At 42.3% G+C, this 18390-nt stretch overlaps 1 protein-coding gene across 3 annotated transcripts in view; it reads right to left on the minus strand.

Moving 5' to 3' along the window:
• Window positions 1-10204: 10204 nt before the first annotated feature.
• The window catches only part of LOC119218585 (endonuclease V-like), a 34395-nt gene continuing 26209 nt past the window's right edge, over window positions 10205-18390 (minus strand). For 2 of the 3 annotated variants that reach the window (XM_037473120.2, XM_037473119.2), the window contains one exon: window positions 10205-10622. The gene's annotated coding sequence lies outside the window, so the exon portion shown is untranslated. Of the gene's footprint in view, window positions 10623-16141; window positions 16175-18390 lie in introns of all 3 variants that reach the window. The other variant, XM_037473117.2, reaches the window with a different exon arrangement.

Genomic DNA, 18390 nt, shown 5'->3' on the forward strand with positions numbered 1-18390 from the left:
CCAACCAGGGTTTAAATTAGCGTTGAGGGGATTGTTGCTTTAATGTTGCTGTCCATTCACTCCACACTAGCAGCAGCTGCAGCGTTCACCCCTACAGTACATTCTCAAACACATGCTGCTTGAATGGTCTTTTTTAAATAAGGAATAAAAACACGACAGTTATTAAGGTGCTAATGCTTGCAAAGAAAGGTCAGATTCCTCCCATCCTCACCGACCTTGTCAGTAACTTCATAAAACTCTTTTAAATTATTATACGCCACCTCTTTGCTACACATAGCTGTCGCCTCCATGCATTTCTTTTTTTTTTGATGACGCATTCGCGGTGCGACGCTGGAGGCTGGTGTTGCCAGATTGGGTGTTTTTTCCAGAAATCTGGCACCCCATTGAACGATGTTAACTTGAAAGAACGTGCCGTTCACAGACACCAGAATGAACGAGTTCACAGTAACGTTCATCGGGCATTAATACAGTACGTTCAGTTCACGTTCGCCCAAAATATGAACGAGTTCATGAACTATCGTTCAATGAACAGGCACAACACTGACTGTGAGACTACTCAACTACTTGGCAATAGTTCCACAATATAAACAATATGTACATACTTTTCCGTTCGAATTTAACTTTGACTTTGGACGTTTAAGCGAAGGAAATAACTTGTCACAAGCTAACCTTGTGGCCTGATAGAGCGTCCAGACACAAAGGGCATCAACAGCCTGTTGTGGACTCATGAAGGCTAAACAAGCCACTATGAGGAGGAAAGGCGTGCAGAGCCAAGTGCGCTTTCAAGCCACACACAACTATACGCTATAAGCAGCTGCTGCACATCAAAAAGGAGGATCCAATCGTTCCGTTCGGTTTCTTTTATCGAGGGTGTATATCTGCTAACAGAACAGCAGGAGCAGGCCCTATTAAAGACGGGCCCCCTGAGCACAGCCCCCAGAGACGGACAAGAATCATGGTGCTACTTTATATAACTTATTCCTTAGAGGGGCTTTTTTGTCTTTTGGAGAGATTGAGTAAATAAACTCACGACATCTCTGATGACATCTTATTAATTCATAAGCTGTCCCCGTTGGATGAGACTAGACAGCAATGATGCGTCAGTTCAGAACCGCAGCAAATTCTCTCGTAAACACTAAGCAGCACCGTGTAATGAGAGTTCTGGAGTGACGTGATCTACTCATGAAACTGAGGAGAGTTCCTTCAAAGATCAGTGAAATGGTGGAGCCTTAGGAATATTGACAGCCTACTTAATTCTGTCGCTGGAGCTGTTTCATTGAAGACTTTAAAAAAATGAAAGAAAGAAATGAGTCTTCTTCCTCTGCTCTCCTCCTCTTCGTTCTCCTACGGTGAGAGCCCCCGCAGACAGCGGGGAGTGGAACTCGTGGCATTTACTGATCAGCGGAAGCTTCCGGGAGGGATGCAGTGGGGGGGTTAATGGGGCTTCCTGGGCAGGCGTGGATCAAGGTCAATCGAGGCCATAACAGGAGGCTGCTGCTGCACTGGTCAGGTCGCACTGTGGGATGGAAACTGTCTACTGTAGGAAGGACCTGTCAACATGCATACAGAGAGGATCCACTCCTTGCTCAGCCAGCGACTTTGAACATTGAAGGTGTTATTCCACTCTAAATAAAACCTGAATATCTCACAGACACACACACACACACACATACACACGTCTCAGTAGGCTTCATGGGTAGCATCAGCAATTCACAAACCAGGCCAGGAAGAAAAATAAATATGTCCTTCTAAAATAACCTTGGTACATAATAATAATATTTTCTTTCTAATATTCGTCTTTTTGTTGTTTTTTTAATACACATGCCTAAAACATGACTCAAAAGGCACTATATAAATAAAAGCAAGTCCATTTTACCATGAACCATTTAAAAATGAATGTCTTTTTATCATAAAAGACACGCGTTGCAGCCGCATGTCTGAAAAATGTCCATCCCACAGGGAGCTGAACACTAGGCAGACAACACATATCTAATGACAATCCTGATTAGCCCACCATGTATTCATTAATGAACAGTGCAGCAGAGAGAGGAATTAGTCAAAGGCACAGAATTACAAGGTGTTTAAAATAACTTTAAATGTGGTTTGCAGCACGTTAAAGGTCACCGGGAGGCTGGTTCATATTCTAGCTTCACTGTGGTTGGTCTTTCTGCCACCAATATTATTTTATAATTGTCAGAGCATTTCTTTATTGGCTTGATTAAACCTTACATCTCATAATATTGTATCAAGCTCTGTTTATTCCTACACTGTTGCATGCACAAGTGCTGCATCTCACATTTAATAATCCACACGCTAATGAGGAATAAGCACTTCTCTGACGTCTCTTTATTTACAGTTAATTTAGGCCCTTCTTTGTGATGCGGATGTCTTTTGAAGTGTTTGTTTGATCTGAAACCCCCGCTGAGTTAAAACCCACAGGTGGATGCTCCTGCGTTTGGTTCTGGGGACTCTCAGGTGCTTGTTGCTCTGTTAGTGAAGGGTTTCTCCCACATTAATCCAGCTTTCAGTTCCAGTCCCTGAACCTCTCAATACTAAGTTTGTTTGACATGAATGAGTGGTTATTTTACATTCTATTAAGTTTACATTTAAATGTATTTTAGCTGTGCATAGATTTGAAAACACAGACACTTAAAGCTTGAGCTCCGGCAAACGAAGAAAAACCACCATGACTGCAGCACACTGCACGGCTTTGCCACTTCGGTTCCGCTTTGATTTATTCATGTGCCTAGCCCTAACCTACTGCTACCAACCCCTCGCTGAATCGTCAATGAAATATGTATGGCTGACGCACAACAACAGGATGTGAAGAGGAAGCTGGGGGAACACTGAGGAAGATGAAGGGAGGAGTCATCGCCACCAAGAGGTCGATCTCGTGTAGAGGTTTGATCCGGTTGAACTACCACGTGCAGACGGATGAGAAGGATTTATCAGGGGACGACTTTTAATTAGAAATTAGAAAATGAAATAATTGAACAATGAATTAAAATGCTTAGAGGAATCAACATACAACTCGTCATAATGTATGAATAATTTGTTGCTGTCATGCCTAAACCCTTACATGTGCATAGCTCGGCTCAAATTACACCCATTTTGACATTTAACAACAGTAAAAATACCCTCAAGTTTATTCTTTTAGCCTGGCCCAAAATGAGGTGATATGGTTTAACATAAAATAATTTCATTTATATGAACTTATATTCATAAATTACAAAATTAATATTCAGGGAAGGAACTTTACTATCGCAAAAGACAGAATTTATAAGTGGTATACAGTTGATTTAAATCTCTTGTAAATAATGCTGTCAATAGTTAGTACTACTTTTAATATATTCTTGGGCCATTACTAAGATCACCTTCGGGCTGCCAGGGGAGCTGGAAGCAGTCACAAGCCATCAAGTCTGCAGTTTTAAATGTTGGTCATTAATAAATCCAAATGCGAGTCTCTGTTTTTAACATTCAAGTAACAGCGCTGTTTGGCTGCTGTCATTAATATTGAGTCATGACTGTCTAATTCTCCAATTAGTAACTAAGTCTGCAGTTTTACCAAGTAATTAATGAAGGGCTTCTGACAATAATTCCTCAATTCCTCAAACAAAAAGACAATTATCTGTAATAAACATGAAAATGAATGCATTTTCTGGAGTTTCTTTCTTGTTAAGTAGTAAAACAATGCAAGTGTCACACGAGAGCAGCATGAAACACTTCAGATCCTTTTCAGATCTTCTGTTTATTAGACATTTTCATGTTGGCTTTGTGATTAAAAAAAAGTAGTAATGTGACCTTAAACCTTTTTTGTGGGCACGTTTTTGAGAGCTTCTAATGGGTTATAAGTTATATATTTACCTGCACAGTTGCAGTTTCCAGAGGAGTACAGTGCGAGTAACACTGCCTGTGGTTCCTCCAAAGGTTCCTCCGCACCGTCCTCTTCATCAGCCTGTTGCCTGGTGCCCCTTTTCCAGCCTTTTCTCTCACGTTCCCTCTTCCTTCATCTTCTTTTATTTCTCTCACTGTTAACCCAACTCAGCAGGCATATGCTTTTTATTTATTCTGCCCTTCCGAATTCTCTTGCCCTCTCTTTTCCTCCCGCACAGCCTTTTCCTTTCCTTATCTCTCCCTTCCTGTCTCTGGGGAGCCAGTTACAGCCCATATCTCACAGAAACGGGCCAACCCACCGAAGGAGGCCGGTGATTTCCATAACGCAGGGAGGCAGGGGAGGGTAATCACAGAGAGTCTGCTGCATTGAGAAAACCATACGAGAAGAAAGGGCGTGGAAAAGAACATCACAGGGATGCAAAGTACAAGCATAAGTGACAAGAGCAAGAAAATTTGTTAGAGATGAACTGCAAATAGGATAATGTAAGCTCCTGGGGTGAGGGGGCGAAGTATAGGGACCGATCATACAATTAAGGTCATCTATATTAGTACTAGAAAGTGGATGGTTTTGCAGCCTGATCTAGATTAACACTGCAGCTCTCCCTTGAGTTTTGAGGAGTCTAATTGTAGGGCTCGTAATGTGATCATGCCCAGAGGAGGGGAACAGAGGAACAAGGTGGAAGGGAGATCTGCAACAAAACAAAAAAAAGGAGATAAGGAGCGACATATGAGGTAAAAGGCTGGAGAAGAATTACCCCAGAGAAGTGGTGAAAGAGAAAGACGGATCAAATGAAACAAAGTGAGGCAGAGGGGGGGAAGTAACAAGAGATCGGGCAGGGGGCTGCAGGACAGGACAGAGGAGAGGCTGCTACAGATTCCATCTCTAAAGCTGCTTTTCTTAGGGAACACCAACCCCCCCCCCCCCACCCCCCACCCTCTCCTCTCCCCTTCACTCGAATCCTCTCCCTCCCTGCCTTCTTCCCGCCGCAGCCTCCATCCTCCTCCATCCTCCTCCATCCCTCTCTGGCTCTTGCTCCCTTTCACTCTCTCTCTATGTGCCGGAGCGCCGCAATAGCAGTATGAATAATTGAACAAGCCTGAATTGGGATTGAGAATTTTTGTTGCAGTTGTGTCGGCTGGTGCAGCAGGCATGGAGTCATTCATGGAAAAAAAAAAATATGGAAGAAATATTCTCGTGCACAGGGTCTTAACTTAACCAGCCCGTGTTGTCGCCTCGCTGTGGGGATCTGAGTAAAGAAGAGAATATTCAGTACAGACGTACCAGAGCCTTCCTTGTAGTGTATGACATTGAGCCGGTGTTCACAGTCACAATCTGACAGCAGGAGAGAACAGGGAATATTTGATATGAATATTCCCGGGCATATTTCCACTGGAGGGAATTCCATGAAGGAATTGAATGAATTCATTTTTACAACGTAGAGAGAAAAAGAAAATTTAGAGGACAAATGAAGGAAATGTACCAAAGGGACATACATATATGTGTTTTGATTGGGAGGGGAAAGAAGACGCAGGAGTGCTGCAGTGGAAGTGTGTGCGTGTGTGTGCGTGTGTGTGTGTGTGTGTGTGTGTGTGTGTGTGTGTGTGTGTGTGTGTGTGTGTGTGAAGGAGGGACAGAGAGCCGCAGTAGATGTGTAATCTTAGTCTGTGTAATTGTGTGTGTGTGTGTTTAAGTGGCTGTGAGATGTGAACAGTTAACTGTTTCTGTGTATGAAAGAACAGGACGGTGTATCCACTAGGTGTTGTTTTGGATCAGAGTCACAGCTACTGTGTGTGTGTCTGAATTTGTGTACATATGTTCCATTTCCAGCTTAATTGGCCCAAATCTGCCATTCAGGGAGACCTGGTTCCTCGCCCCATGTGCCCTCCTGGGAGAAAAGGACCACAAGTGACATATTAAGATAGCACTTGGTTGCTCTCTCTCCCTCTCACACACACACACGCACGCACACACACACACACACACGATAATTGGGTCAACCATGAATTGTTTAATCTATATTCATACATGAACACACACTCCTTGATGACATAACCTTATTGTAAGTCGCTTTGGATAAAAGCGTCAGCTAAATGTAATGTAATGTAATGTAATGTAATAATAACCTTTTAGCTGCATACATTCAAAACATGAATATACACATTTTACCTGATAAAGTTGAGGGGATGTAACACACGTGGTCACATGTGTGCAGGCTTCACAGTTTTCTGTCTTCACAGTTGCAGTTTTTGATAGTACACACTTGTGGATCAGACTATATATATAAGGATTTAAGATTATACATAAGGAAATAAGTATTTCCCACAAGTCATCAAGAATTTTGAATTGCGCATATATAAAATCGAGGGAGGGAAGAGAATGATAAAACTTCACTTAATTAGAAGGCAGACGAAAACAAAGTTTTCCGAGTACTCTTTCAGCAGTGCCATTTTCTTAAGCTAACAGGCTTGCAGAGCCTCTTCCACTGTGGAGGTGTCTGCTGTCCGTTACCCCACGGTAAGTAGAGAATATATATGTTTTGGATCCTCAACCTTTCCTTAGCAAACACTGAAGTGATCCTGAAGTATTTTGAGCTCCACTGTTGTCCAAAAAATATTGAAAATTTTGAAGGGGCCATGTTACTACATTAAGATAACCATTCCATATATATATATTATATATATATAGAGAGATAAAAACCAGGAAGGGGGGTGGCTTTTCGTCATCGCCATATCAGCTCATGTAACTGCTGACATCGTTAAGATAGACATTGGTGTGGCATGTTACTTTGACATTTCTGCCAGGACATTTGCTATTGTTTAAAAAAATGTATGACTGAGATAGTGTATGTATGTGCGGTTACTACGGCCCTCTGGTTCCCTCAGGAGATTAAAACATGAGAGACCTTTAACTCATGTAATAGAAATGCTGGTCTATGTGCTCCTTGTACAGAAGGGTTTTGCAGATCAATGACACCTTCTATCCATAGTTAAACACAATTATGTTAATTAATTCTGAAAAAAAGCAAAAATATCCAGTCAGAAAACAGCGTTTTGCTGCTATGCAACAGAATATGACCTCATGAACCAGAGCCATCCACATGTGGGAGAAAGGACAACCCATTCCCTGTCCAATTACTGCGCCGATGTCCAAAAGACAGACAACTTGAGTCCTACGCACACTGCAGAAATCCCTCGCCTCCCTCTAATCGCATGCAGGTGACTCGGAGATTCATTAAGAACCCTGCTTCTGTTCTTCTCTCATGTGCACGCCTCCCCCGAGGGACTTCTGTGAATCCCTTCTCTTCCCTGTCCCACTTTACTGGTGCAAAAAACGGACCTGGTCTCTGAGGAAGTCAGAGGAGTCACCTTATGGACACAAGGACCACCGTTCAACACACATCTTCTCATGTACAAGCCCACATTTAAGTAAGGCTCAGTGCGCTCTTAGGAGAGTTATCAGGAGTATTAGCAGAGACTTAATTATAGAAAAGTAATATATGCAATAAGAAACCAAATTATCAAAATTATGTATTATAAAAAAAAACAAGTGAAATTTGTCGAACTGAGCCAAACAATGATTATTCTTTCTTGAAAGGGATTTTAAAATTTCCATCTTCCATTGTCAAAGCATAAAAACCATGGCTGTAATTAATAACATCAATGCAACTCTGTTTTGAATGTAATTAGTTAAATTCTGGCTTTTCCTACTAATACAAGTCAAAATAACAATGAAATAATGTGCTGATGATACTGCATTTTGTAGCTCTGTACTTGTACATGTGTAATGACAATAAAGTTGAATCTAATCTAATCTAAGTCAAGCTCTACTAGTCAAGCTTCTTTAATGTTGAGCATCCATTTGAGATTTTAAGGTTGGTGCTTGTGGGCTTTGTCTGACATCTCTAGTTCTCATCCACAGTGGGCATTTTGGAAGTGACAGGTCATGTACTTTGTGGTTTTGCTTGGAGGACTTTTTGTATTGCAACTCAGTTGTCTTAAAATTAAAAATACTTTCATCCCATTGGTTTCCAATTTCCCTTGATTATTCTTAAAAACGTTGAGTGGTGACAAAATAAGTTGCCTGAAATGATACCATTAAGAGTGGCATGACCTCTCAGATTAGATGAATGAGAAGAACACCAAGACACAGGTAAGCAGAGGACATAGCCAGCCAGTGTAAATTAAAATCCTCTGCCGAAAAATGACTTTTATACGTTGCGAGATCACACGTAAGACAAACTCAATTGTACACGAGCACTGCGTGTCCCTAACGCATCAAAGGGAGCAACAGATGAAACGTATTCTTTATGCTCATCTTCTATGAAGCTATTGTGCTTCGGCCTCTTTAATCTCCATCCAGCTGAAAACCACCATAGGACACAGGTACACTGTTACTTCTCCAGACGGGAGACACAGACAGATACACAGTAAATATTTCAAGTCTTCATGAGACTTTCAGCTCTTTCAGAGGTTTTGACCACATGGAACACTGATTGATGGTTAAACCGAGTAGCGAGAAAATCAGCTGGAAAAGAAAACCCTGGAAGGAAATGAAAGTGTCTCTTATTTTACTTGGAAGTATTCATCCGGGAGAATTGGAGAACGTTTAGGACCACAAAAGAAGGGAATCAGTACGGTCTAGTGTCAATGTGTTTGCTTACATACTTACTTCCAGGTCCTGGATGTGTTTTGCTTTGTCTGGGTTTTATAAAGATCTCAAACTAAGCTGCTAACAGCTAAGGAGAGTCCCATCTGCTCTACAGCATAAACTATCCAGGATTCAGCATTGCACAGAGACTTGAGTCAGATTTCCATCTGAAAAATGACAATATTATGGATTGGGTTTTGATTTTCTGTGTTATGTAAAATGTTCATGAACTAGCTATCCAGAGCCAACTAGTTTTAAATATATGTCATTGTGCATTCAGTTATCCAGCCGTTGTGCATAATGAAAGAAAACAGACTGATGCAGAAATAATTGAAGCAACACGCTAATTCATAAAGAAAGAGATTTGCAAGATTAATTCCAACATCCTTCTGTAATTCGTTAAGCTCTCCTCCTTGTTTGAGCTTCCTTCCTGCCTGCCAGACTCCTCTGTAAACTCACCCTGTTCATCTCGGGAGCTCGTCCACTCTCCTCTTTACACACTGCCTTGGCCCTTACCCATTTGGCTTGTCGTCCTTTGTTACAGATACGCTGGGAAAAATATTTGAATGGCAGCCGCACTGTGGAACATCTTCTCATCTGAACGGGTCACAGCGTTAAGAGTCCAGCTGATTGATTTCTTAAGCATTTCTTTGATTCTTGTGTAATGCCTTTGTTTTCTCGTGATGTTAAGGGATGATTCAGAGGGAAGATGTCACAGCTCCCACTGATGAAGACAATAATGGTTGAGAGTTTTCTACAGTTTCTCTCTCTCTCTCTGATTCACCAGACGAAGACGGTTGGTATCGGCCGGCATTCTGCTCTCTTTCCACTATCCACGTTATCTTTTTTGGAATCGCCCCGTCTTTGGCTCTGCAAGCCGATGGTTGGTTTTAAGAAATACAGTCAACGCCAACACGGCGCTGTAGAGGTAAGTATGGCCATGAAAGCCTATACTTGAATTAAAAACGTCACTGTTTTAAGATCTGTAATGTTATAGCTATTCAGATAGATCGGTGTTGGTGAATTTCACAACAAAAGCCAAAATCTAAATGTCAAACTTGCAATTGTGAAGTATTAAATGGCCGTCAGTCCAACACAATATGGAAAAGAACAAATAGCTATAAATCTGAGAACATTGTAACAAGAAGATACAAGTAGGTTAGAAGTGAAGAAAAAAAATATCAACAAGCAAAATAATGAATGGAGAATAGAGAGAGGATGCTGGACAGAACAGAGGTCAGAGGTTGCAGGATCACTGGCCTCTGTCAGAGCCTTCAGGCTCTAAGAAACCCAAAAATCAAAGATGTCAACTTAAGTTGCTGGTTGCGGATGGTAAAACTTTGGTGCAAAAAGATAACAGCAGAGGAGGATGAAGCTGATAATATACTCATAATGTATCTGTTGATCGCAAGAAACACTTGTCTCTATTTCACAACAGTAATCAGACATCTTCGTACCTTCAACAGCGCCAACCAGTCCGTAACGTACTGTATCTAAAGTATATCAGCACATCCCTCTGACGCGATGCCAGCCTGCGGTCTCCCCCTGCTGATCTCTGAGCCCTCCTGCGGATCATCACTGCCCCATCTGACCACTTCTATTCCGGGCACCCCTCGCTGCAGTTAGTCCTCCTCACCCCCCCCCCCCCCCCACCCCCCTCCTCCTTCGTTTCCGCTGGCCTCGCTGGGCCCGGCCTGGCACCGCGAGGCCCTCTGCCAAGTCTGACTCACCTAAAGAGAGCCACGCAGTGACGACGCATCAGGCGCAATATGGCCCGGGACTGTGTGTGTGTGTGTCGTATTGTTTACACTTCCAATGATTTATTGAGAAGGCTCTCAATGTAAAAACCTTAGTGACCCAAAAAATTTAATGAGAACAGTAAAATGGAACGGTTTGACCCATATCCAGTTTGAAAATGTGGCAAATGCTTAAAAAGAACTGATCGGTCTTGCTGTGTTAGTACGGACCGGGACTGAAATCCTATGCACACACACACACCCACACGTGGCACATTTTTAGTGGTCTTCTGTACTTGCTGGTCTTCAGAGTTCTTTAGATCTTTCGTTGCATCTTTTGCAACCTGAAACAAGACAAGAGAAGACAAAGAAAATACAATGTAATGAAGTGAAAATAAGTGTAACACCGTCTACAGCATCGTTTGCCAGTCAGGGTAAAAGATGGTCACCTGAAGGTGGCATTTATTTAGCATTCAGTGACAGGCAACATCAAGCCTAGGTCTTAAGCAGAGGTCTTCACAGGCTCACAGACGTGTTTCTGGGTAGAGGACACTTCAGGAATCAGGAATCAGGAATGGTTTATTGCCATAATATGGAATTTGACATAATTGGTGCATGACGACAGACAGTACAATAATGGACAGCAGACAAGGTAGTGCAGGAATAAGATAAAAAATATAATAAAATATATGCTATGGGTTAGTAAGCTAAAGCTATGGGTTAGTAAGTTAAGAAATGAAGAAAAAAATATAGATAAAGTGCACCAGCTAACAGAAAGTGACGAGTGAAAGTGACAAAGTGAATGTATATGAAAGTGAGAGTCAGTCAGAGGGGGGGGGGGGGGGCCCGGGCTCTGTTGATGAGCCCGACTGCCGACGAGAAGAAACTGTTAGTGTGGCAGGAGGTCTTGGTCCTGTTGGACCTCAGCCTCCTGCCGGATGGAAGGGGCACAAATAGTTTTTGTCCGGGGTGAGAGGGGTCGGCAACAATCTTTCTAGCTCGCTTCAAAGTCCTGGAAGCGAACAAGTCCTGGAGAGACGGCAGATTGCAGTGGGGTTTAAGAATATATTTGTGGACCTCTGAAGACTTCTAGTCTGTATTGATTCTCTTTTAGAAATTATGCTGACTAAAAACATCTGAGAAGGACTGGGGTCATTTAAAAAGAGTGTTACCAGGCAATGCTCTGATGACATGTTGTCATTCTCTAAAAGGTGTGGTTTGAAATATCAGTTAGTAGAATGTAAAGAGCAGGGAATAACCTGTGTAGGATGTTTGTGTATAGGTAAATAGAAAAGGTAGCCTGCCAAGATTACATGTGCAAAAATGTGATGGTGAAAAGTATTAGTAGATGAAATTCAAAAATACAAATTTTATAAACTCTAAAAAAAGATTGATTGTATTTTTAGATTGATTGCATTTCTATTTTACCCTATTAAGTAGATCCAAATAAGAACATTTTACCAATTTAAGTTGAGCAGCCAAGTTATTGTTTCAAATACCCTGATTAAAAAATAACAGGATATACAGCCTAATTAAAATATCTTACCTGTTGTAATTATGCAGGATATCCTTTATTAACAGGCAGCGGGACACTAAAAACTGCTGTCACAGAGGATCATCGCCGCGTGCATCGTCCTCAAAAGATGCATGAGCGTGACCAAAGTTTGATTTATGACTATACTTTGATTTATGGCTCTCACAGAAATATCACTATTTTCCTGGATTAGGAAAGATGAAAAACATGCTACGAGTCACGGTCCTCACATGCCTGATCTGATGCTATAGAAGACTTATATTAACTTGTGAGTTGTTGTGATGTGAGTTGACTCGGAGGGGGAACACGTCATACTGTCATTCCATAGCTATTTTTGTGCCGTAGCAGTAAAAACTGAAGCCTAACAGCGAGGCCCATAATCAGCCTCCATCATTATTTACCCCCAAACTGTGGAGGCCCCTGCCTGCCTCCCCAGTCCAGTTAGTTTGGGCCCTACAGCAACACAACACAAAGCAATTTGCTCTGAATAGCCACCCAGGATGTATTCAGTCAGTGCATTACCGAAGCGATCAGCAACAGCAGGTAACTAGAAGACGGTGCAGAGGGGAGAAAATACAAACGCGGATATCGCGATAAAGACGGATATCTTCTATAAAAAAAAAAGCCAGATGGGAGAATGAGATGGCGAGCCATTACCATGTTAGAGGCGGCCACGGTGCCATTCAAGGTGCCGAATAGGCAATAAAAGGAAAAGCAAAATAGAGTTGTAATGGCAGGAGAGCGGACATTACATCAGGCTCTAGAGGAAAGGAGATGAGGTCCCCGCAGTGTCCTCCTGTGCAGCCGTAGGATGTCTACATTAGGTTGTTAGATACGGACACGCTGGGTCATGGCTGGCGATTGTGGGGAGGTATCATTAGTTCCCCTGGTGGGATTTTATGTGCACAGCTGTTGGTTTGTAGAAAAAAATGAATGGGAACTGTTTTGGGTTGCCTTGTTATGAGTCAGCGGCTTGATCTGGGTTGCTGGGATTAAAAGATAATTCCAGTTGTATGTGTCTTTGGCCAGCCTCTCCATAAAAAAAAAAGAAACCGCAGTAAGACAACCACACATGAAGAAAAGGTCAATGTGGACTTGGCTTCACATGAGACATGAACAGTGGTCTAGAGGGTGAAGCACTGTTTGTTTCACTCAACCGACGTCTCCACATCATCCCCACGTGGCCTTTCCTGCTGCTGATACTACATCGGCTGACTGACCTTCAAATAGTTACGGAATTAGTTTAAAGCCAGGATCGTTTCATTAGGATGCTAAAGAGTTCCTTAGTACTTAGTGATATCCGACGCCGAGGGCAACTGACAAAGTATTTGAGGAGCTTGTATAAACAGCCTATATAGCCTTGGTTTTTCAGTTCAGGAATGATTGTGCAGTAACCATGGGGACAATATTGTTGACCAGCGCTGTTATGAATTTACTGATGGTGATGAACAAAATGGAAGGCATCATAACGAGAGAGAATTGAATTTTCCGATTAAAAAAAAGTTGATAATCATCACGAGTCAGAGCCAAATTGTAGGAAACCAGAATGATCCTTTAAGTCATAAATTATGAGGTGAATTTTTTAGGAATTTCCCAAAACCCTTTTGTCAAAGAATAAAAACACTATTTCAGAATTGCATGTGTCCCAACAGAATGCAGGAAGAAGAACAAAGAAGAAAATAAATAAGAATGCATCACTTCCCTGACCTACAGTGTGATATGAACCTGACTTGTTTCCAGAAAAGGGAGGTGTTTTTTCTTTCATTTCATACTTTTCACACTAAAATATATAGTAACCGAAGTTTTACATCTCCTCACCCTCTGTCATATCTGGGCTGTCCTAAAAGTATATACGGTCATGAAAATAGTCAAATATTATAGCTTTTCTTATTGTTCACAGCGTGGCTTTTACACTTGTGCTTCCAAAGACACATTTTTACATTACATGAGTTGGCATTAAATGCTCATTGTTAAGTGCTCTTCAGTGTTTATGATTATGGTTTCTTTTAGTGTCAGATTGTTCCTTGTGTATTCCTTTTTGCTGATTGTCAAGTACGTTCCTGCCTGGGCTGTGTTTTCTTTGATAGATAAAAATCTGAACCTTGAAGTAATCTCCTCATTGTCTAAATCCTAATTCCTCACAATTTGGCAGACCATGTTTGTACCCCGATTAAGACATGAGTATTGTATTCTGTCAATTAGTCCCCCTAAATATTTCACACTGTTCCTTTGACGCATGAATTCCTCTAAATGTTATCATCTTCAATCTGCTTTGCTATAGTTTATTCATGAGTGTAATAAGACAAAGTAACAGTAGCTTTTCCCGACACTAATTTGTATGCACTAACCCTTGATTCATATCAGTTACCATGCTACTGCAGACAACATCGAGCGTTTTGTTTGTCTGTTCCCTAATGGCGAGAATCCAATTGACATTCATATAGCTATTACGTCTCTGGTTTCAAAGACGGGATGGACAATCATTTAAATTGAAAAATGCCACATTACGGGATGCCGTTAAACCTTTTCTGGATAGTTTGGGACACGCAGGATTAGAGCGATGGCTTTACTTTAGCAGTTCTGAAATCTTGTGGAAGTAGAGAAAGTGAAGAAAAGGGTTGACCTTTTTGTCATTTTGGGCGTGTTAGCTTGCAAAGTTCAGTCTCGTTGTGCCACTAGAGGGGTCAATAAGTCATGGCGTCAATGGTTAATATGTTTCTATGTGCCAGCCCATTGATTGACTGGCGATCAAACCAGAACAACGTGTCCTACCTCTCACTTAATGTCTGTTGGTAAAGATTGGGTTTCTTTGGTTTCTCTTTCTTTTGAAAAGCTTTTAAACAATGGTCCTATCAAATCTCAGTAAGGGACTAATTCAGGGATGCTATCCATCTTCAGATGGTGACTTGCATTGGTTTTAGTGTCTTACACATCAGATGTTATTTGCAAAATATATGTGAATCCTTTTGTGGCATAACGTGCTAAGACAGAGGGTACATGAGAGTCAGAGTCTTCTGTACTGAGTACTACTGCAAAACCCTTATGCTAATTGATGAACTTGGTGCAGTCTTGATTTAGATATCCTTCTCTACAACTCATTAGGAAATAATGAGAATGACCTACAGAATAGTTTATCTAAAACGTGCAAATAGGCTTTCATTTAGATTAGCATATTAGTCAGCCTTCCCCTCACTGAGTGCAGTTACTGATCATTACAAAATCATTAGGCTACTCTTTGTTTTGTCATTTAAAAGTAGTCTTATTTCGGTGTTAGTAGCAAATTTGAAGACAACATACAAAGAGCGGAAACCCAAGGAAGGCTCTGCAACATCTGGCTTTCCGATTTATCGATGTGCAAAACTAAAAACGTACACATTATGACACGCCCATGGACATAAAAACGCACGCAGGTACCTCTGCAAACGCATGCATACAGAAACATTTGCACACCAAACCCCCTGAAGTCAGCACATTTCTAGACGGTAAACAAGCCGGTGCACTGCTTAGCAATGCTAGTCAGGCTTCAGGCATTACCAGTGCACATAACGTGGACCCACACACACACACACACACACACACACTCACACGCTCACGGAGCAGTAAACATTAGCAATATTTTCCCATTTCCTCTGCAGGGCAGACGGGAGAGCAGTAGATCTTCGAGGGGGGGGGGGGCTGAGCCCTTCACTGGTAATAATCTCCTTTACACTTCATACTGCCGGGGAGATGAATCACGGTGGATGGCGTCACTGTGTGTGAGAGAGGGGAAAGGGACCCTGATGTGCCGTGCGAAGGTTAGCCTTTATGGTCCTTGGGTGTGTGCATGTGTGAGTCCCTTTGTGCGGGTGTGTGCGGATTCAGCCAGCCAGAGAAAGGCCAAGGATCTTGTTCAGACATTGTCAGCAGACCAGAGGTGCACAGACGGTTTCACTGATGCAGATGAGGTTTGCCGGAGCTTTACATAACTAAAAGGTGAAGCCTTTTCTGATTCGCTTGGTTTGGTCTCATATTCACGTGCTCTTCTTCATAGTTTGTTCATGCAGTCTTACTTTCCCCCGGAACTGAATTAAACAGAATATTGTTGGTTAAATTGTGAATGTGCGAAGAGTAACAGTACAAAAAACTATTGCTCTGTGACAATTTCTGAGTACATTGGATGCAGCATCTGGTGCCTGACATACACTGTGTGACGTGACAGGGGACCTGACTGATGAGGACATGGCAAGGTGACAGGGACAGAGACACCCGCCACCAAGTTGGGCCCCAGGAGATGCTCCCCAACTACGCAAACTGCTACTTCGGGAGAGAAAAAAAAAGAGAAACACCTACATTTGTTGGCGATATCTGCAGTGGGATGACAGCCTGCAAGTCAAGATCACAGGCTGAGTTTTTAAGGATTTGTGCCTTGATGATTTAACATGACATCCACAGGAGGTGACACTTTTGCCCAATATTTGACATTTTATTTATACAAGCAATAATACTAAGGGTAGCATTAGATGTTCTAGTATTAGAAGTACATGTACTCAAGTAATAAAGTATTACTAATTAATTGTATACAGTACACAGATTTCACATCAAATGTATATGATCGGCTTATAACGTTTGTATTTTGGCTAGCCAACAACATAACTAAACCTAATAAAGTAAACCCGACCCAAGCTGCTGGAGATAAAGGCTGGGAGTAGTAGTAGCAAAAATGGCAATAGTTGGGGTAGCTGTATTAGTACCAGAATCAGCAGAAGCATTAGTTGTGTATACATCACACAGTGGAGAGTGCTTTCCTTAAGAGATACTTAAATGAATACTTCACACACTGACACCCCAAAATAAAAGCAGCAGCAGTGTTGTCATCAACAGCTTGCATGATGAAGCCTACTGGCTTCTTACCCAAGATACATTATGTTAGCATTATTTAATAATATATTTTCTTTTAAACAGTGAAAGTGAAAAGGAACAGTCTGCTATTGTGATGGTTTGTACAACAACACATTTGCATGTAATATGTCAGAGGTTTAGATATATAAAGGATTGCACCATATACTGCAAAATCAACTAGACTGTACTGCCCCCTTAAAAAACCTACAGCATCCGGACTAATCAGGAATTCAGAGCCGAAAAAAGCAGTGAACAGTGAGAAGTTGAGTCCCTGTTTCCTCTTGTCTGCCTGTCTGCCAGTTTCTCTTTCTGCTTCAAAGCCGTTGTTTACAAGCCACATTGCATTGAAGAGTTGCCCCCCTCATACTCTATTCTGATTGGGTCAGTGCGGTACGATTCACAGCCATGTGTGACAGATGTGTACCAGACATAGAAGGAGATGAAGGGAGATAGATGGGAGTTGGACTTAGGAAGAAGCAAGTGGAGAGATGGGAATGGAGGGGCGGGAGGGGTGGGGGGGGCAGGCGGCAAAAAACATAACAGCAAGGTGTGATGACAGAAGGAGTGAACAAGGAAGAGAGGTAAATGAAGTAAGGATAAAGGGGTGTTCAGAATGAGAGAGAAGCAGATGGGATTACACCGACGGAGAAGGAAAAGATGTTTGAAGCTGCCTGACATTAAAGTGCAGGCTTTCAAAGGCAGCTGAGCCTGGACACCGAAGGGTGGGGTGAGGATGGGGGGCGGGGGGGGGGGGGGCGTAGGGTCCCTCTGTTAAACCCCGTCGGTGGAGAGAAACTACATAACGAATAGTACAATCCGTGCACCTAACAATGTGACTGCCTTCTCGGCAACCAAGATGCATCCTCGTGTACAGTAACATGCAATATAACTCCGTAGCATTATGCCAGGGTGTCATTCATAAATTCACGAACAATGCACATGTTTGCATTTGCTGAGGGAAAAAAAAACAAAAAAAAAACATTTGCGTGACATGTCACATATATATTTGAAGTCAAATATCAGCATCACTGATTCACTGCTCATCTGTCCAACAAATCAGACCGTTGCCTCGCCTGTGGTAAAACCCCATATAACTCCGATGCAAATGAGCCGTGGTGGGTGTGATGCATGGATTTGGATGTAGTACCTTCGGAAAACTCGCAGGTGGAGTCTGCGCGACTCACGTCAATCTACACTGCACCAATGTGCACATTAAGGCTTATTCGGGACCTTGGGAGACGGGGCATTACGGAGGGCTGCAGTGAAAGAGCGCGGACGCCGTTGGTTCTTTGCAGTGATTAATTATGTGGGTGAGTAAGGGAAGGTTTTTTTTGTGAGAGGAAGTCGCTGGTTTTCCTCCAGTAATGAGTGAGCGCCACAAAAAGACATTCCCGTGAGTGCACACGTACATACTGAGAGAGAAAGGTGAGTGAATGAGCACACTTGTGAGGGGGATAACGACGCTGGAGCTACTGATGGAGGGGGGGGGGGGGGGGGATGAGAGGCTGATGCTGCAGATCAGCATGTGATTATTCCAAGGCTTGAACCTGCTGTGAGCTGCATCAATTATTTGCTCAAGGGTTACCATGAGAGTTTGCAGCCGTAAGTGTGTGTACTGTAAGTGCCGTATAGGAAGGGGGGGGGGGGGGGGGAGGGGGGAGTATAATAGGGGCCCTGGTTGTGTCTTTGGATAAATATGA

This window comes from Pungitius pungitius, chromosome 9 (genome assembly GCF_949316345.1).
Source record: "Pungitius pungitius chromosome 9, fPunPun2.1, whole genome shotgun sequence".
In the NCBI taxonomy this organism is placed as follows: Eukaryota; Metazoa; Chordata; class Actinopteri; order Perciformes; family Gasterosteidae; genus Pungitius; species Pungitius pungitius.